The sequence below is a fragment of the Falco rusticolus genome, chromosome 2, assembly GCF_015220075.1.
Source record: "Falco rusticolus isolate bFalRus1 chromosome 2, bFalRus1.pri, whole genome shotgun sequence".
In the NCBI taxonomy this organism is placed as follows: domain Eukaryota; kingdom Metazoa; phylum Chordata; class Aves; order Falconiformes; family Falconidae; genus Falco; species Falco rusticolus.
The window spans coordinates 106,687,119-106,708,342 of record NC_051188.1 but is presented as its reverse complement, the minus strand read 5'-3'; the positions used below and the strand labels follow the sequence as shown (position 1 = coordinate 106,708,342).

The window sequence follows — 21,224 nt, the reverse complement described above, 5'->3', positions numbered from 1 at the left end:
AAGATTAAAGCCATCAGAAAAGGCAGCACTGGTGACTGATATTCTCTGACCCCATGACCTAGCAAAGGCCATAGTGCCACACTAAATAAAGCTGTCTCAAGCTCATCTCTTCTGTTGCGCTCTAACACAGATTTTAAAAAGATGATCAGGCTTGACTTAAAGACTTTCAGGATTTATCTGCCATGTCCATGAACAGGCAGTTTTAATTAACATTTATTCATTGTGTTAACAATGTCATTCCTCTAATAGAATGTGTCCAGCTTCCTCTTACAACAAATTATTTTCTATAAGTAGTCTTTTCCCACCTATGTACCAGAAGGTACTTGTTCACTTGATTTAATTTAGTTTTTAATAGATACAGCTCTGGATAATACATAGAATGTGATCTGGTAGCAAGAGCCCCCTCTTTGTTATGATATTGTGAAGTCCTCCTTGTAAAGTACAAATATCCAGAACAGAGGTGGGCTTCTCCCATCCATGCAAGTAAAGGCCAGTCCTGAGGTCTTCAATTCAGTATGACGATTGCTGTGTCTTCTTTCGGTATAAAAGGCATTGGACCACCTCTCCTCAGCTTAGTCTTCAAGAAACATGAACAATAGACAGAATCCTTTTAATTTTCATTCTTTGTTGCCTGATATTTTACTGTGGGTATTTAAACCTGAGCAAAGTAGATGTAAAATGCTGATACTAGCATGAGTCATAGGCAAAGTGGTTACCTTAGGTGCCACAAAGTGCAGACTCAGGTCCCTTTGTAAAGTCCAGGACTCCGAGCAATCACGTTATGCTGAAAGGGACAGGATTAGAGGAAATGTAATATTGTAATTTTCACGTGTCCCTTGTTGTCTGTAACCTGGCCCCAATACAAGCAGGGAGCAGGTCCTGTTTTCACTTGGCTGTGGGGTGCTCTGAGTGCTGGGAGCAAGAAAACACAAAAGTCCCCAACTGCTTTCTCATGCCCTTCTGCACGTGGCACACACTACAGAAAGTTGTTGTTTTTTTTTTTTAAACAAGCTTAACCAACTTAACTCTTCAATATAAAGCTTTACTATACAGCTGTTCTCCAGCAGGAGATCTGCTATATTACGACCCTTCACAAGATATACCATATATATTTAGCCCTGAAGATTGTGCTTCTTGCCATGCTAGTTTTTTCATTTACTGTATCTCTTGCTGCTAGCTAGCACCTTTGAAACTCAGTGGAGCCCTGCGGGGGTGTCTCTGTCTCCTGTTTCCTATCTCCTTTGAGCTATTGCATTACAATCATCTGTCAAAGATGAACAGGAGTGAAGGAAACGAGTACCTCAAGTGGCTGACACTGCTGAACAGATATCCTATTTTTGCTGACTGTTTACATACCTCCAGAGTACAGATGTGGATGAGCTGGATTAGATACAAAGACAGTTTGTAACACCTTCATGTTATAATAATGGCAGCCCTGACTGCATGTGAAAATTATACAATTGTAGCAACTGCTATGACCTATCAATACAGTTCCTTTGCCATGGCTGCAGTCATGGCATTGCTTTATGCCAGATGTGTACACTGTGATTGTACCCATTTAATGTTGTGGTTAAAAAAATGTTATTGCACCTCTTGCAGATTGGCTAAGGTGGTGAAGTTATTGAAAGAAATCAGTCTGAGATGGAGGATCTTTGTTCACGATGCGTGAAAGGGTGTTTTTCTCCTTCCTAAAGTCTCCAGACTGCACATGCTGTCTGCATCCCATTTCCATTCCAGAGTAACATTAGGAATGATAATGTAGGAAAAAGAAACCATCACAGGGTGGTTGTCCCACTGCTAGTGACTGGCACTAGAATAAACTATGTAGGAGCTGTAAGTATTTGGCAGAAGTTTAGCTAGTAAAATTGGTGATTCCAGCTTAAATAATATATACATTGTTGTACTACATAATACACTTTATGGTATTAACAGCAGTGAACATGCAACTACTGTGGGTATCCTGTGGCCTAAATTGATATGTACTTTTGAGAAATGATTCTCCCACTCCTTTTTCTTACAGTTTTGTAGAAGTGGATTTGTTAGAATAGATTGTGGAAGGCTTTATAATTATGTATTTTTTTTCTTATTCTAAAACAAAATACAACTTTCCCATTCGTGTCTTAAACATTTTGAAGTGGCTAAATCTTTGTTGACTCACTGGTTCTAAAACTAGTATTTTATTGGAATCCCCAATTAAGCCAATTTCTTCCATGATTCATTTCACTTAGCCACAGAAATGTAAGCCACAGCCTCTGGCCCTAATGAAATCCTTTAAATGCATTCTACATAGCAAAAGGTTAAGGGGGTAAGGCACAGTTTAATTTTGCAATAACACTTTATGGAAGTCTTTGTAAATGTACTTGCTTCTGGAGTTTTCTAATGCCCCTCTCTCTGAAACTGTAGTCAATTTGTGGGCTAAAAGTTGCTATATTAAAATTACATACGTGAGGGAGGTTGAAGGGCAGTGGGATATAGGACCTTCCTGCTAAATTGCTGGTCCAAATTGGGCCTTAGTCAATCTCTTACAAAGTTGTCAACACCCAATGACCTATATGAAATGAGTTGGTAGCTTCAGTCTGGTTCCTAGAGAGGTGTGCACATCAGAAGAGCAATCAGCTGGCACTAATTGGCACCCTGGCTAGCAGCCTCAGCAGAGAGCCAAAGGTCTGTAGAGGAAGGGAGAGTGAAGTGCTCTCTCAACCTTAAAGATGGTCCCTCTGGGTCGAAGTTTAGGGCACGTTTGTAATAGCATATGTAGAATTTTGCTGTGCATCTTGTAATGCTAGACCTGAGCTATGGCTAGGGAACGGCACTCCTCAGGGCTTTTGTAGGCCATTTTGAAAGCTACCGGGCATTTTAAACTCTGAAATCACTTCAGCTTTCCTTCAGACATAAACACGAAGAGAACGTTCACTAAGCAATAGTCTGATAATCTGAGGTGTCGAGTGATGAATAACCACTCCAGTTGAGGGATTGCACTGGAAAAGGGAAAAAGAGGGTGTGTGTATTCCTTAAAGACAAAACTTTCTCATGTCCATGCCCAGCATGTGTAAGTACCTTTGCTCTGCCAATTTTTCTATTTGTTAGGCCAGAAAGGGTATAAATGAATGCTGCTTAAATATTAAAAATACATTGATTTTTGAGTAGGTTTGTGAAGTTCTGTTTATTATAAAAGCATAGTAACACATGGTCTTCCTACATTTGGAATTGTTCCTAGATCATGATAATGTCAGAAAATGTATTATGGATTATTATCTTCCCAGAATCCTTGCATTTAAGAAGTTTATTTCTTGTATTGTTGTTCTGTTTGCAAAGTTTCAGTCATTCAGGCAGGGTGGAAATAACATCATGAACTTGAAGCCATCAGCCCATTCAGCATGAATAGGGTCACTGAAGTAGCACTAAATTAAGAAATGAGTAATGTACTTACCTAGTATTTTAAGCCAGGCAGTCAAAGGTGATAAAATATATTGTCCAAATTAGAAGTTGAGCAAATTTTCTTTACCTCCATTTACCCTTGAACATACAAATGACTAACAAGCAGCAATGACAAATGTTTGGTTGTTTGCTAAGCAGAAAAAATACATTCATTTTATGGAGGTTAGCTTGTTTCACAAAACATTTAGTGCTTTCAGAGAACAGTTTTTGTCCACATACGTGTTGTCCTTACTGATAAGATGAAATGAAGGTTCTGCACAGGACATGCATACTTCAGAAATCAGAGCATACTTTTTTTTTCCTCCACAGCTCTGCATTACCACAATTACCAATGACCTGCAGCTATCCCGCTCCACGACTCCCCACCCCACCCCACCCCCAATCATATAACAAAAGAAACCAGTATCACAGCCATAACTGAAATACTGGAGTTCTGAAAGTAACACCCTTTTTGAGTCATACAGCAGCCCCCTTTCACTACCTCCATGCTCTCTCACTGAATGACGTGGTGCACATTTATCTGACAGACTAAAATTGGAATACCACAAAAAATAAGGCAGTATTTGCATCCCTGAGCATGGGAATATCAGCTGTTGTGAAAAATTGATGAGCTTGGAGATAGACTCTGCCCTCAATATTGCTACGGTCCGATGCAAAAAATCACCCTGAGTAATGCTGTATGCTTGCGTTTTAATGGTTTGCACTGAAACACAGCGGTGCTCTAAATGTATAAAGTGTTACCATTTGCAAATTCCCACCTGTCCTTTGTGTTTCCGGAAATAGTATCCCTGGCTGCAGTCTGGACGTTGCCCCAGGTGGTGTCTGACTCTTAACCCAAATCAAACAGTAGTTGTTCAGGCTCTGTCTGGCTCTCATGCAGTGGACAGGGAAAACACAACAGCCTTCTAGTTACCCCTTAGTAAGCCCAGGCAAGGATTTCCCTGAGGAAATCTTCAACCTGTTTTCCTCATAGGCCTCTAGGGTAAGGTTTTAGGGTCACAGTCCCCATTGCCTTCCCTATTGCAGCACGGTCCAGCACACATGATGAGCAGGCTGCACACTGTGAAAGCATATGATGGAAGTTGTACTATGAAGAGAACAAGCACAGGCTTTCATTTTTCCTTTTGCTGGCAGTATCTTGGTAATATACAACTCTGGAGCTGTAAATGGTTTGCCAGCAGTTGAGATGTGGTCTGCAATCTAGCTCTTAGGACCACTGGCAGGATTCTGTTATTTCAGAGTAACTCAGATCCCTGGCTGATGAAACAAAAATCCCATAGGGTTCCTCTAAGGCTGCCATCAGAATGGCTGCAGGTCCCAGCTGTATGCTCTCCTCAGCTCACTGCAGCAGCATTCCTGCAAGCTGTGATTGTAGCCTGCTCATGAGCTGCCCCTGGAGTCTTCCCCCATCCCATCAGTTCCTCAAGGCATGGGGCACGGATTCAGGCTTGCAGAATCAGGAATTCTCCAAAGGTATTAAAACAAAACTGTTAAACACTGATAATTCCTGCAGAATTGCTGGCTTAACCCTGGTAACCCTGTGCTTAGGACTGCAGCTCTTGACACTGCAAGAGGTGACAGACTCCATGTCTGTAAAATCAGAGAGGTTCTGGCTCAGATACAAAGAAAAGACTGAAAATATGACAGTGCTTGAAGGTGTGCGCAAACAGCAACAAGCACTCTAGGCAGTATGGACTGCCCTGCTTGATTTTGTATCACTGCCTTCCAAGTGCAGGGGTTTATGCCTGAGACACCCATTTATTTGATCCAGACTTGAACCTATTTATTTGCCCTTTTAGCCTGAACTTTCACTGTCATCGTCTTGGAACCTAATGAAAATAGTGATACGTATTGTGGACCTGAGCAACAAGCAGTATCTTCTGTGAAAGGGACAGAGAAGCCCTGTAAAAAAAATAAATGGTTCAGTGTTATGAAAACCAAATAACAATAACTAGTAATTTTGACTAATTTAAGAGAATAAATTATATGTTTATTTTGGAGAAAGATTTTTGGTATTAAGAACTGTTACAGTGAGAATGCTGGTAATGGTGTACTTTCTGAAAGATGGAACCAGCTAACAAGAAAGATCTCTAATACCTGTGCGTATGAATTGTTACTCTCTTCTGTAACAGTCTTATTTTTGAATGCAACATAGTTCAGCTGTTCTAGTTCTCTTTCCTAATTGATTAAACTAAGCAATGTAACTTTGCGCTTTCAGATTTTTGTATGAACCCCATGCCATCTCCAGAAAGTCATGTTAATCCTAGGGAGGACCAAAAAAATCTACTAACATATGCACACTGCCAAAATAAATGATGGCTGGATTCCTAAGCTAATCTTAGCCTTTGATCTTGTGTATCAGAAAATTTATTTGGTAAAGTAGTGATGAAAAGATTTCTGACCATTCTGAAGTATCAGCTGCAAATAGACTAGACTTACTGATTTTCAAGATAAATCAGGAATTTATTATTTTTCCCTCCCTTTCCAATCCTCAGTAAACTCCATAGAAAGCTTTATAATAAAGCAATTCAGAAAGTAGCAATAGCCATTGTTTTTCTGGCACTTATAACTTTGTACGTGAAATTGCACGATATGTCAGTGTGGAAATCTGTGTTGTTACCTCTGAAAGTAACGGCAGAAAGAGATGGCAACTTTTGTCTTACAGTTTTTACTCATTGGGTATGTTTTTTCCTTCTTTCCTTGATCTACAAAAAAAGTTCACAATTCATGGTGCTTCTGTGCTCAAAGAAAATAACATAAAAGCATTATAATGACGCATGGTCATGTCTTTCTTGCAGTGGATCTCCCGCATGGAACTTGGTCTATTTTTTTCTACATTCTACACAAAAGATCCCTCAAATAGCACTGTTTATTCTCTGGTTATTACTGATCTTGCTTTGAGTTGCTCCCCCACTTGCCTTTTTGTTGCATGGAACTTTCCTTTTCTGGCATTTCCCGTTGACTTCATATTTTCAAATGTTTTTATGGTTTCATATTTTAACTGATTTATGGTGGATTTTTCAATACTGTAGAAGATGTCCTTTGATTTTTAACACATAGGGAAGTTTTAGTGGAACTCTGAAGGAGTCACTGAAACTTGATCTTTGAGTCTGTGTTAGATCCTTTCTGAGGAGGGGTTGGTTTTTTGATTTATTGTTTTTTTTGGTTGTTGTTGCAGGGTTTGTTTTAAGTAAAATACAGCCTGCATTTTGCAAAACACAATAGCACGTTCTTGTTTCAGGACTTTCTGATGTTTACAGCCACACACAAAAACAAAACTTAAAGGCTTTTAATAGTTACTGTGCAAAAGCTATATGATAATGAAGTCCATGCTTGAAACAGCTTATACTCTAGACAGATTTTACAGATCAGAAACTGGGGTACATAAAGATTAAGTTGTTTCATTAAAGATTAAGGATATCTGGGGTGGAGCTCTGCTCAGATCTTGAGACTGTTTCAAGACTTTTCTTCTTTCTTACAAGTGTGGATCATCATGGCCTCATCTGCTACGGTAGGAATTGCATTTATTGAAGGAAATTCCAAGTTCTCACTATTCTGTGGAGGGTTGTCACCGCTATGTTATTCCTTTTGTTGGTATGTTCTGTCTCTGTCCTGTCTGTTTTGATCAGTGGTATGGAAGAGTGTAGTACAGGCCTGAACTCAACCTACCGAACAGTCCCATCCCTTCCTGCAGAGGCAGAGTGACTGCAGACAGAATGACCAGATGGGAAAGGTTGCCTTGCCTGTCCACACACTGTCCAGCCAGACCCTGCTGCACTGGGTGTGGAGACAGCTTCCAGTATGTCAGACTGCTGCTGGGCAGAGGCCAGGACCCCTTTGGAAGGCAGAAGGGTGTTGCGGTTTCCACAGGTATCACAAGGCACAGAAGAAAAGGCAAGAGCTTCCAGCTGTGGTCCCTAACCTTGCTCAGGCCTTGAGGGGAGAAGGAGGAAGGGGCATGCCTCCTGCGTGTCTGTCACCAGCAATGGCTTGCCTCGTTCACGCAGTTGTAGTTTGTGACGATGTTTCCAAGCTGGAAAACTGATTTCCTTGTCGCTAAGTGTGGATCAGCTTCAGACTGCAAATCTGAGTTGATGGAGTCCCAAACTACTCCTCTTTGCCAAGCTGTATGGAGAAGGTATTCTTTTGCATGCACTTGAACGCAACAGTAGTGAAAATCTTTTAAAAGATTAATAGCAATTAAAATAATATTAAGCATAATCAGTAATCGATTAGTAAAGAATTGTTCCTTGTTGTTTCTTCTGTACTAGTGTGCTTGATAGGTATCAGGTGGATAAAATATATCTGCTTGTGGTGTCTTTGTCCCCTTTCTAGTTTTTTCGGTTAGCTCATGATTTAATGGAAGAGTCACTTCTCACATATTGGCTTGACAATTTACAAGCATTTGTTTGTGCTGAATTAAGCACATTTCTAAACTTTGTATGTTGCTGCTGACAGTTTGGGGATTGATTTTTATCCCTAGAGAGATGCCTTTTTGTCTTTAAGGCAAATTGAAGTTGACTGCTGGAGCATTCCCTGGTAAGAGAGAGAATCTACTTTAGGGATATTTTTCTACTGAGAATTCATTTTTAACTGAGAAGCTTCAGCAAGGTCATGTTTTCCATGACACACACACACAAAAAAAAAAAAAAAAGGAAAAAAAAAGAAAAGTTCACAGACGAAGTAGCATTTAATTTAGAGAAAATAAACAGGAGCAAATATTACCAAGCTTTTTTTGCCCCTGTAGTTCTCTGTCAGGGAAATGTGCCTAGATATGCAGTAGGTAACAATTTTCCAGACTTTTATTCTCCAAGCACATGTTAAATGCTGGTGTGGGCAACGTCAGAAAGAGGTTTTACCCATCCGTGTTTTTTCATGTATGTTATGAACTTAAATTTTAAAAATTCTGTAACGTTTTCTGGGACATTCAGATACTTTCAAGAACAGATTCACTGCTTGTCCACACTGGCAACATAGGGTAGGGTTTGCAGATGTGAATGGATAAATGTAATGAGCTGTGTGTGAAGATGCAGGATCTCCAACAAAGAGGTGCTTTAGGAAGTCTTTACATCAAGTAGAGCTAGATACTCTCTTTTTTACAGTAGACTCTGTGGCTGGACATGCAGAGCTAAGAGTTACCTTCTAAACTTTCTTTAACCTATATCCACTCATCCTTTGCTCCCTTCATCCCAGTCAGCCTGGCATAGTTTTTTGGATACAAACGTATTGTTGCTATATTGACGGGGATGCTGGGATTCATTTATGTATCTCTCCCTTCAAGGTCTTTTTGGCAGTAGATTTGTTTTATAGGAATATCTTTTACAAATATAAATACTGCTAAAAAACCCCAGTGTCTATGTATATATCTGGTCTGTTTTATGTGGTCAAAATGATTGTTACCTCACATCTGAATAGCAAAGCTGAATCTGACCATCCTGGCCAATGGGCAGGTCTAGTGGATTTTTTTGTGGTGGTACCTGGCAGGTTACTGGTGAGGTGATGGGCAGACCTCATTAAACTCTCATTTAATGCTTGTCTCTGGAATGGCTGCACTCTCTTTAATCTCCATTTTTGCTTTCACCCATACTTCTAAGATCCAAGTGGCTTAAAAAAAACCAAAAAACAAAAAACCAACCTTAGTCCTTCAATTAGGTACCAGACGACAAACTCAAACCTACTTGTTTTCATTTCCTGGAAATCACACCAGCTGAAGCAAGTTTTCCACCACAATGCACCTGAACAAGTTGTAAGAACAAATTTCTTCAAAAAATCTTATCCTGCTGGTTATAAAATCTTCAAAGGAGCTGCAGGTCTCACAGTCTTCCATTAAATCTTCACTGAGATCTTTTCATCAGCTTTTTCACACATTTGAGTCCTAAAAATTAGAGTTATCTTGGTATGTTTCTGGAGACTTGGCTATCAATCGCCAGAATTTTCATTTGCCTCTTTGATCTTTGTTATCCCTTCTCAGATTCTTCCTGTAATATTTGTGAGTTCTCTTAGTAGCTACTGGATTAAGACATTTGCAAAAACCAAGAAACAGAATTTAAATATTCATTGTACTAAAAACCAAACCAAAACAAAAAGGCACTTTCAAACTTGTACAAGTATCTTGTATACACAATGGAAAACACTTGGCTGGTGTGTAAGACGGGGTAGGTGAGGGAGGAGAGGAAGGAGGGACTGATGTTGCTCGGTTGCAGCTGGTGAGCAACATCCCAGAGCTACCACGCTACCAGATCCAGAGGGCAGCCCAAACAGCAAAGAACTCACATTTTCTGCTATGTTCTCAATCCCTCAGTTTTGTTAATCTATTTTGAAGCTTTTACTCAACTTGACCTTGGAGCTTGAATCTTTTCTTGAAAAGAAGTTATCTTTAAATTAGATCATAGCATTTATTAATTGTGTGAAAGTCCAAGCAATCACAGTGTCTCACTTTCTCTTGCTTTTTGTTGCAGCTAGACCAGTTAGATGTTGATTTTTTTGAACTTTACCTTTTCTACCTTAATCAAGCTTGTTTCTGTTTTGTTCTTTTGCTTGAAGTCTTCTGGTGTTTAGAATGCACTTTGTTCTCAGTCCTTTTCCATTTTGTGTACGATTATGCACCTAATTAGAGGTAATTGTTTCCTTGTTCCTAAGCACCAGCCAAACAAGCAGATCTCAGCTATATGGGGGGGCTCCATCCTAGGAAAAGTGTAGCAAAGGCTGATAATTTTGTATTTATCTCTAGCTCTTTCATTGTTCTGTAGTTGCAACAAATGTGCCTTAGGTGTGTTCTACTTAACTGCACTAAGCTGTGGAAAACACGGAAGCTTGTGTATTCTGAGTCGCCGAAGAATAGTGGCATGAATGTTATAACGCTGTCACAAAGGTTGTCAGGGAGGATTTTTTTTTTTAACAATGTTTTAATATTCATTAGCTTTGTATCTTGTTCTTTCTTGGCTTTTATTTGTAATTAAGAATAAATGCATAATTTTACTGATTTTACTGCAACTTTTTCAAACATTAGAGTGCCAGGAATGAATTTTTATATATTATCCAGGATTTAGACAAGATATTTAACTGGGTCTGATCATGACAGAATGCAAATTTCCATTAATTAAGTTTGTAATTCTGGATCAGGAGGAGAACAATTTATAGAGGCAGGGGTAGGAGGAGTACTTTAAGTATCGGTGCATGGCGAATGAGTTGCACAGCTTCCGTTATCAAAAGGAGCTGCATGTCTAATCCACCAGACTTAGTACTGAAGAAAATGTACCCTGGGATGTCAGGTGTTAAGGGGAAGAATGGGCCTCTTACGTTCTTTGCACTTACAAGCCAGCTGTAACCTTTTGACTCTCCCTCTCTTTCTCTTCTTGAGTTTTGTTTCCTGAAAGGAAAAGGGAGTGGGGGAAGGCAGGGGAAGAAGGCTTAAAGAGTGGAAGATCTGTTTCAAAGTACTGTAGTGTATTTGCAAGCTTTTCCTTTTTTTTTCTGGAATTAGTTTTGTTTTGATTTCTTAAAGAAGCTGTTGCTTTTAATGTAGAGTGTTTAGAGCACGGCTTAAGATATGAATGTCTTACTGAGTACCGCTATCAACACTATAAACTTTACAAGTTCTACCACAAGTGTTTTGCACATAGCTTTTTTATCTGACTAAAATGAATATAATTTAATTTAAAAGCATAATAGAGGAGGAGAGCTAATTCCCTGAATTAATGTTACAGGTATCGCTTTTTATATTAACCAGTGTTATGCAGAAAAAGAACCACCCAGATAAGAAAACCCTTTTATTCACAAAAGATCCCCTAACGCAGCATGATCATATATTGATCACACTTAACTCGGATGCATTCCAGGCCTGAAGATCTGCATATACAAAGAAAAGTTTGTATAATACTTGCACATTTGATCTCCTTGCTATCTCTGAGTTAGTAAGTGTGAAAATTTTGCGTGCAAGAAGGAAGATGCATGCGCCCTAGGTGATGATTTATTTGTTAATAAAATATGTATGTAAATATGTATGTAAAAAGTATGAAAGCATATATGACAGCTAGAAGGAAAAAAAAAAGGCTAATTAAGGTAGGTATCTCCCAGACTCATGACTTTTGAGAAGAAAGAGCATAATTTGGAAAAATACGTGAAAACTTACATTATCCTTCCTTGAAATACAGTCTGTTCTGGGCTGATGCTTATTAGAATGTAAAAGTGTGAACACTAGGTTGGTGTTTACTTTTATTCATTAAAAAGAGTCTCACTCATAGGAGAGTGCCCTGACAATGCTGAAGGAGTTTTATATATTTCTGGCTACCGTCTTTGGTTTGAGGACCATGTCCTTCTAGCTTTGCATCTTTCTTCATTAGAGATTATATTGAAAAGGCTCACATTGGCTTTGCTTAGCTGAAATGGAGTGGTGCCAATAGAGGTGTAATTTTACAGCCAGCAATCAGGAAAAGGAAGAGCCCTTAGCCAGGGGACTCAATAGTGCCAGGAGGAGCCATTATTCTATTACTATTTCCAGTGTGGAAGCATTGTTTTAAGTTACATTAAAAACATCCTTTGAATTTCTTTGTTACTTGTGCTGTAAATTTTCCATATCAACCTTTCTAAAAGAAAGGTGTGTGAATCTATAATGTATACTCAAATGGAGTGCTTGGGGTGCATCTTGCTTTAGGAATTGTAGGTTAAACTGAAACCTGAAATTAACAGTAACTCCTCTGACCGAGCCTGGAAGTTCACGGAGACTGGCCAAACGTGGGGTCAGTTCTCCATTTCTTAACACTTGCTGGGAACAACACTCTAGGCAGCCTGTCTCCAGACAGACACTTTTTCCCATTTTTTTCTACTATTGGGGACCCCAACCACTTGTCATTTAAGGGCCCAACCCTGTAAGCTTTCTAGAAACCTTACATTTAGTTGGTTAAAAGAGAGAATTAACTATATATCATGTATATTCATGTGCATGGATTGGCATTTATCTCCTGGAGATTATGTGTATGTTGAAGCTCATAACAGATTTGAATGATGTTTTGGGAGATTTGATGTAGATAGTTTCCTTGGTTTTGGTTACTCAGAAGTCCTGTAGCAATAAATATTTTATACTCAATACTGCTTTAATTCCAATATGTATAGCATGCACTGTGAGGCAGTATTGTAGGGATACATATGCTGAATATTATTCTCACATTTTATTGATAGACTTGAGTAGGCAAAGGCTTTACATCTGTGAGACAAGTGATAAAACAATGTCTCACAAAAGATAAAACAATGTCTCACAAATCATTCAGGCAGTCTAAGACACAAATAGGAACAGAACCCAAATATCCTAAATCCCAGTGCAGTGTCTTAATCCTGAGTCCATTTTTTTTTTTTTCATTCAAAATTAAAGTTTCTATGATTATTATTTCTACTGCCGGGGCTTTCCAAGGATTTGAATGTGACCTAATTTATTAAATGCTGTCTTATGTGCAAGACAGAAGCAAAATCCTTACCTCAGGGCACTTACTCAGTGGCCCTGATCCTGCAATCTGATCTCTGGAATGAATGTCTGAGCTAACACAAGCCATGCTGCCTGTTCAGAGAATTTGACTGGGATTTTAATGGAGAAGAGACATTTAGATTGCAGGTTGTCTACAACATCCTCAATGAATTTCAATACATTATTGCTACTTTCCTATAATATTATGTGTTTCCCTGAATCCTTTACAAGCTTTTGTGTAGCTGTTGCTCAGTTACCTTAAGTAAAGTTTGGGCTGAACAGGTTTTTTTCGACTAGGTATAAGCCTTGATCTGTGGCTCTGCTTAAAGATGCTTTGCGATGCACCTTGAGATTAAAGTGCATTGCCCCTGCAGTGCATTGATCTTGTCTGGCCCAGAAAGGGGTTGTCATAGCTCTGCTTTTGAAATCAGGACTCCCTCATGGGTTTTCCCAAGGCATCATCTCCATGTCATTGGGTTGGCAGGATATGAAGCTGAGGGTCTTTTTGAAGTTTTCCTGCACACCAAGGGGTGTAAACTTGTTGTGCGGGAGTCATGGTAAGTTACACCCTCTTCTCCCTGTGTGTTCAATGCAGGGTAACTTACAGCAGTATTTAAATATTCCAGACCATTTTAAAAAGTAAATTGTTTGCTTTGTTATGCTGGAGTATTAAAATGAAGAATGGAATCCAAATGCTCAGAACTCATTTCTTGCAGAGGACTGAAATACGTGGTCTGAACTTCATGAATTAATTAAACAGTCCTATAAATATCTATTCCTTTGCAGCTACAGACAATAGTCTTATTTTAGGAAACACGATCATGTTCTTCATCAAATATCACTCATGCCGGTATTATGTAGTTTTTGCATAATTGTAAAGCAAATATCACTTTAAAGTCTGCTTGTGAATCTCACATTTCAATCTCTTTTTTTTTTTTTTTTTTTTAAGTACAAAAAAGTTAAGTTTCCTGCACCAAATGATTTGTTATTGGAAAAACAAAGTAGCATTTCTCTACTCAAAACTCTTCCTCCTGCAAAACTGTGGCACATGGGAAATATTTTCCAGCTTTCAGAGTTTATTTGATTTTGAACAGTTTTGGTTATGTAAGTTTTAATAAGTAGCTTTGGTGTACCCCTAAAGGCACACCCCACACACTTATGTTGTGTGACCTAGGGTCACAAGTAATGGCTGCAAGCTAATTGATTGAGAAAGGCTTGTCTGACTGGGCCCCTTTGAGTCCTCCCTTTACATTCCTAAATTTCTGTAAAGGAGGCACTGGCAGCTTCGCCTGGCGAGAGGAGGGGTTGGGGGAAAGGGAGGAAGTTTCTCAGTTTCTGATTATGCGCAGAGTTTCCTTGTACTGAGCTTATGTTCTCCACCCACTACTTAGAACTCCTTAACAACTTAAAGCTTTATCCCTGTGAGTACCAGAAAAGTGATCTGAGTATTTATTGAGCAGGGAGAACAAACTGCTTGCTCCAGGCAGGGAGAAAGCTTATGGAAATTATATTAGACCTTCAGCAAAGTGCACAGCTGCATCATACAGAAGCTGAGACTCAAACTGACAGGCAAATAAGCCAGATCACGGAAGGGGCCTCTGTGTGGCAGCTCTGAGCTACCAAGTGTTGGACAACTAGGCAAAAAGTGCAGTGGAACAGGGCAGAAAATAACACACTAACTTCATGCAACTGTTGCTTTTTATGGTGAGTCCAGATTTGAAATGTTTTTGGTTTTTTTTTTTTGAAATGTAGTTATTTTTGTTGCTTCTAAAAACCCTTCCATTTTACCACAGCAATCCTTTTGCAGAGCTCATTGTGTTACAGATTATTTGTCCGGATGTGCACTTCAGTTCTGAATTACACAGAAGCGTACAGGGATAGTCCTTTCCTTGCTGCTTGCTCTGTCTTTTGCTTTTGCTTTCTTCAGGAGACAGGTCCCATTTCTAAAGGCACACTGCATGGCTTCTGATTTGGAAAGAAACAGTTTTACAGCCAGCACTTAGTGTGCAGCTGCATATAGGTGAATAAGTGAACATAATTTCTGTGCACACTTTTCTGCAGTTTGTGCTTTGTGGCACCTCTCCATTGCTCCTTATTCTGCTTCCTTATCTTGAGAATGTATGGCACGGTCACTATGAAAAGAGCTTTGTGTTTGAATTCCTGGTGAGTCGAAGGGTCAGGGCCTATGAGTTATCTGCCTGCCAGCAAGACTCATTGCTGTGTCCCTTTATTTTTCAAGCTGAAATAGAAAAAACATGTGTCTTCATCCCTTTTTTATAAACGTATTTTGAATTCAGGTTTTACACGCTGTTTGTGTGTGCTTTGTTCTTTTGACAAACTTGGGGTTTGGGGGGAAGCCAGTTTTATTCTATCCATACTTATTTTATTTACTCAAGCCTTCCTGCAGCTTTTTTTGCATTCCTTTGTTGTGATACACATAAATTTTTCTTAAAACAAGATTCAGTGATTCTGATTTCTGCTAAGGGAATAAGGATTTATACTTGGATACATATTTCCATAAATACCAGGGAGCTATCTAAATTTTAGGTAAGTTGTAAAATTACAGAAAATAAGGCTTTTGTAACTTTTGTCTCGCTTAAGGAGGGAAACACAATCCATCTGGACTAGTTCTTTAACAGATTGTGTTAGATACACTAGTCATCTACTCTAATGGTAATAAATATGATCTGAGCTATAATATTATTTCAGTTACTGACTTTGAAAAAGCTGCTTTATTAGCACAGCAACAGAATTAAACATTGCATGTTGACAGTAACATTAGAAATATGTTTGCAAAAACTGCTGAGTGGATGAAATTTAGAGCAATAAATCATCGAGGCATGTCAAAGTTACTCTGTATGTGATGTTTTAAGCTGTCTGTAATTTAGAGGAAAAATGAGTGGTTTTCCTCCAGCAGAAGTGTGATTCTGTATAAAATCATCTTTATTGTATCTTTCTCGAAATAAATAGCTTTCTTTAAAAAAAAATAAAATCACCAAAGTCAGAAAGTGCAAGAAAAGTCTGAGAATTATGTAGCAGTTATTCAGAGCTAAAGGGAAAAATGTTCTTTGATAGAATAATTCTGATATACAACGTAAGAAAATCATCAGATGAACTGTACACAGAGGGTACAGTCACAACTTGTTTCTTGACCTGTCTTCCTAAGTTTGTATGCTTATCTGAAACTTACTAGCAGTTAGCAGGAAGCCTGTTTTAAAAAATAAGGTGATGCTTCAGATCTGTGTTGTTCTGACATTGCAGTCCCTTTCAAGTGCAGAAGTTCATGTTGTTCACCTATTGTGTCCATTCTTATTTGCCAGTTCGAGATCTTGAGTTTACCCATCAGTTTTGAAAATATTTTCCCCCCATCCCTTTCCTTTTTAAGACTGTCTCGAAGAAATGCTAACAAGTACGGATTTGAAGGCAATGCTGCACTGTAGGATGATCTAAATGGACTTGATACTTCTTGTTTTCTTACTGTGAATTGAATTCCTATCTATTTTGACTTGGGGTAAACTTTAGACTTTCTACAAGAAAATTCTTGGCTGTGCCCTTGGCACAGTTAAGGGTGTGCTTTTCTTTTAAGAGTTTCAGGGTTCACTTTGAGGGAAAGAAATGTGCTCTCTTACAGAATACAAATGTATGACTTTTTTCTTTGGCTATGCTGTGATGGAGGAATACCTGCTGAAGCACTTTACAACCTTAAAAACTGAAAGAAAAACAAACTTTGAGGAGGTGGTCTCTTCTCAGCTTTGGTGGGCTGGACTGCTGGGGAGCCAGCCACCTCCTGGTGGTCGCATGGCACTTGGGGAGCAGGGGCTGGTGGGTGCTCGCATGCAGCCACCTCCTCCATAGCCACACAAACAGAGGATCAGCCTTTTCTGTGCTCTGGGGTTTTCATTGGCAAAATAATGCACCAGTGGTGTTGTGACACCAGATTAGAGGATTATGAAACATTTCTTCATGCTCTGATGACCAACCTGATGAAGGGGAAAGGGCTTAATGAGGAGGCGAAGAATTTACTGAGGACTTTATGCCTGTATCTATCGTTAAAAGTAGAATATCTGCTCCCAGTAGCTGCGTTCTGTGATTCATGGAAGCCCCTACAATAATGATATGAATGATGATTAACCGTGTTCTTACTGACCATTGGAAGACTGACACAATATAATGTGACTGGCAGGAAGTTTAAACATCAATAGTGTATTTCCAAATACTATTTTCTCTTGGAGAAAATCAAAGAATCATGAGCTCAGACTGTATACTGGCTTTTTACATTCTGACACCAGTTAGAGAAAAAAGTGGTTTTGAAAAGATTAAAACACAGTTGCTTTTTAACTTTCATTTATTTAGTCAAGTTTAGTCAAGGAGGAACCAGATTTGTTTTGCGAATAACATAGAAAAGTGATTTTGGAGGTTCACTTTTAGGTTTGTTCTGTAGTTCTATGTGGAAGGAGGAAAAACTTTATTTACTAGACATGTTCATTTTATTGACATCTGTACATTACAGAAACAGGTCTCCACAGTACCTATGGATATCTTTACTGTCACATGAGAAAGGGTGGGAATTCAGGACTAAGTTGATTTTTCTGTCAAAGGGAGGAACTAGTCTGTGCTGTCACAGCAAGGTGATATCTATACTGAGAGATGAAGGAAAATTGACAGGAACAGAACTGTAGCACTCATGGTGTCAGTGAATCGCAGTGTTGGTAAGACAAACTGAGAAGAAAAAAACCCCACCTATATTATATCCTAGCAATTTTTAAACAGTTTATTTTTAAAAGAATTTTTTAAGATAAAGACAGAAAAATTTCTGACATCTTCTCAGCTACAACTTATGATCACATTTTAAAGTTCTTTTGTGACTGTGATTACTTGGGCCTTAAACTTCTTTGATCTCCAAGCTTTATCAATTCAGGAACTGTAGATCTGTTTTAGGGGGGGAGGGCGGGGGAATATCTACAACAACAGTATTGCAATATTGGAGTTTTGGAGTTCAGTAAGTAAGGGAGCAAGAAACAGAAAATGTACACATGCTTGTCCATGAAAAACAAAAAAAGAGAGCAGAGATCTGGTCTTTGGAATACCCAAGCTGACTTTAATTTCCTGCAACATATTTAAACCATCAGCAGAAGACTGTCCCAAAAGGTAACAATGAAGGTGAAAGTGCAGATGAAAGGAGAAACATTTGCCTTGTGATTTAAGTGATTGCAATACATGGGTAAAAACGAATGGGCACAGAGAATAAGCAGAAGTAATCAGATATGAGGATAGGCACAGTGATAAGGCAGAAAGGAACTTAAAGAGCAAAACAGAGGAGATCTAAAAGCAGAAGAAAGATGGCATGAGAGAGGAGAGATCTAAAAGTAGAGGAAAGATGGCATGAGAGAGGAGAGATCTAAAAGTAGAGGAAAGATGGCATGAGAGAGGAGAGATCTAAAAGTAGAGGAAAGATGGCATGAGAGAGGAAACCCACCCTCTCTAAAACTGTCCGTCAGTCACTGAGGTGGGCCTGTGCCTTGGCAATTGTCAGCTGACATGCAGTCGTCTGGCTTCAATAAAGGAAGAGACAAAATACTGAGGAAAAAAGTAGGAAGAACAAAGGCAAAAGTGCTGGCTTTCTCCTGGTTTGTTTAGAAGCATTTCCACTGCTGGCATTCAGTTTCATACCTGAAGTAATAAATTCACCCAAGAAAAAAAGACTGTTCCTTCCAAAATTAGGGTCACATAATGGTTACATAATGGAGGGTTGCATCTGCTTTGACAAGTTGATTTTTGAGCAGAGGTTAAGTTTCTTTTTTCAGCTCCAACAGGATTCCAGCAACTTTTAAAAATTTTTTGTAAAACCCTTTGGAAGGTCTTTTGGCAATTCTGATTCTTGGATCTGGGAAAGATGCAAGCCATTTGCAGCATGATACATGAGACAATAGACAACAGGCTATCAGTGAAGTGAAGGGCAAAAGAAATGGCAATGGATTTTCCTTTACCTCTGCTCTGACCAGACCATCCACTTCTATATTTATTTTATCAGCCAGGCCTGTATCCAGGACTCCATCAAAGGTCCTGCTGACTTTGGTAAGGATGGGGTGAGGCCTTATATTCAATTCACTCATCCATCAGTTCAAAACAGTATTCACAATGATTCGCAATCTCTGTATGGGGCACCCGTAACAGTTCAGGAATTTTCAGTATTCTGTTGGAAATGACACCCATACTACACAACCAAGGTACGCTGTAGTGCCACCTTCAGTTACTGAAATAACTACCTCTCCTTCAGAGAAATGTCCAGTGATTCAAACAATAACTAGTTTTTCAATTCCAGTGTTGCCTTTAAAATCCAGAGATGATATTTTGGTGTTAATTATGTAATCTTAATTTATTTAGCAATATGATAGAAGTAGGTAAGAAATACAGCTTAAAGTACTGAAAAAAGCACATTCATATCCCTCTTCTAAGCCATCTAGAATGAAAATATTCCATTTATACCACCAATTCTCCATATCTCTTAACCCCCAAAATGTCCTATGGACCATAAATGTCATGTGGAAGATGTGTAGGCCCTTTGATCAGCCCTGTTCTGAATAGTGCAGCTTAACGGTGTTAAATGGTAAAGAAAAATTAAATAAAGAGAAAGCCCTACCCTGAAGTACATATCCCATTACTTTTGGTTATTTACATTGTTTCCAAAAGGCAGCACCAGACAGACCTCCTTCCAAGAACAGTTCTCTGTGGCAGAGCTGGTTGAAGGTACCTCGGTGCTCTTTTACTGCCTCTTCTTCCATTTCTCTGATGCCCCTGTAATGATACCCATCCTGTGGAGGCTACTCAGAGAAATGGTTCAGAATTTAAAAATAAAAAGAAGATTGTTTTTGACCTGGATTGATCCGCTTCACCATATACCCCAGTGGCATTTTTACTAGATCCAGGGCTGTGCAAGCAAAAAAGAGTAAAGCTGCAGGGGGGGGAGACAAATTTATTTCCTTCAGTGCTAACCATGGATGTCTAGGTTATTATGGGCGGGCTAGTGGAAGTGCCTTCAAAGAGCTATGTTTCCTGAGGGAACTTCACTTTGCTATGTCTACAGAGTGAGGATCAGCGTCCCCTGAAAATATTGACTCTGGTTTTGGTGTACAGTTTATAAGTTGCTTGTGATTATGACCTGGTTGTCACTGAGCTTCTGTTATTTCTGCCTGTGTATAATAAAGGCCTGAAATAAAGATCTGTGCTTCTAGTAAGGGCGAGTAAGTTATAAAGAATGAAATGAGGAAAATGCAAGAGAAAGTCATCAGCAAGGAACTTTATTCATAAAACACTGAATGTGACACAGCACAGTGACAGAATCAGTCTGTGTTGAAAATACCATTGTATTTATCATGTGGACATCAGACTGCATTCTGCATTGGCCCCATAAAACTTCTTCCAAGCTCTGGCTGGCAGTTCACAAAAGAAGTTTCTGCAGAAGTACCCAGTGTAGGTGCAGCTATCCTTCCACTGATATCAAGGAGAGTTATGTAAGTATAAAGCAAAACCCGTAAAAATTGATTGTGCTAAAAAAGTAGGACTCTTCAAATTCTTTCCTTTGTATTTTTTCCCCTCTTCATTTGCAGTCTACTGCTAGCCTCTGGAAAGAACAAGAAATTTGGCAGGATCTGGTAATTTAATAACGTCTTAAGTTATATTAAACTGTTTGCTTTCTATCACTTTGCCATTTTTTAACTGTATTTTTTGGCCTGAAATTTTCTATTGTGTAGTCCCAAGCCACAGGTGATTCTTTTTTTCTTTTTCTTTATCTTTTTTTTCTTCTTTATCTTTGTCTTTTTCTTTTCTTCTTCTCTTCTCTTCTTTTATTTTCTTCTTATTTTCTTGTTTTTGGTTTTTTTTTGTGTGTGTTAAAATTGTTTTAAGCAGCAGAAGTGGGAATAAATTATACTTTTTCTGTTAAAAGTGGAGTAAACAAACTCAACAAAAGTCTTTGAACAACAATTTTTGAAACAATGTCATCAACAGGTGGTTTATGGACTATTTTTAAAGGGCTTGAGGTAAAAAAAGATCTAAATTGTTTTATACTGGAGATGTTATACTATAGCTATTTATTACATGTCTCTTGGCAGTAAATATTAGGGTGCACACTGATATTTTTTTATTTGCTCTGAGGATTATATGACAAATTGGGCATTGCATATGTATAGCAGCAAGTGTCCTTTCCTTAGAGACCATGATGCTGAAAGAGCTTGGTGTGAGCATGTATCCAAGGTTAACTTAGCTGTGTGCTGAGAAGTAAAAGCGCATGAAGCAAGATTGCCATCTTAGGGCATCTCACATGGAGAAG

General features: G+C 38.8%; 1 long non-coding RNA gene across 2 annotated transcripts in view; it reads left to right on the top strand.

Annotated features, from left to right (window-relative positions):
* LOC119143756 overlaps positions 1–21,224 on the top strand; it is a 301,625-nt gene that overhangs the window by 42,170 nt on the left and 238,231 nt on the right. Inside the window, exon 1 of one of the 2 annotated variants that reach the window (XR_005102781.1) lies at positions 14,223–14,599. The exons of the other annotated variant lie outside the window; for it this stretch is intronic. This is a non-coding gene — a long non-coding RNA (uncharacterized LOC119143756). Of the gene's footprint in view, positions 1–14,222; positions 14,600–21,224 lie in introns of those variants that run through there. 2 annotated transcript variants of the gene reach the window in all.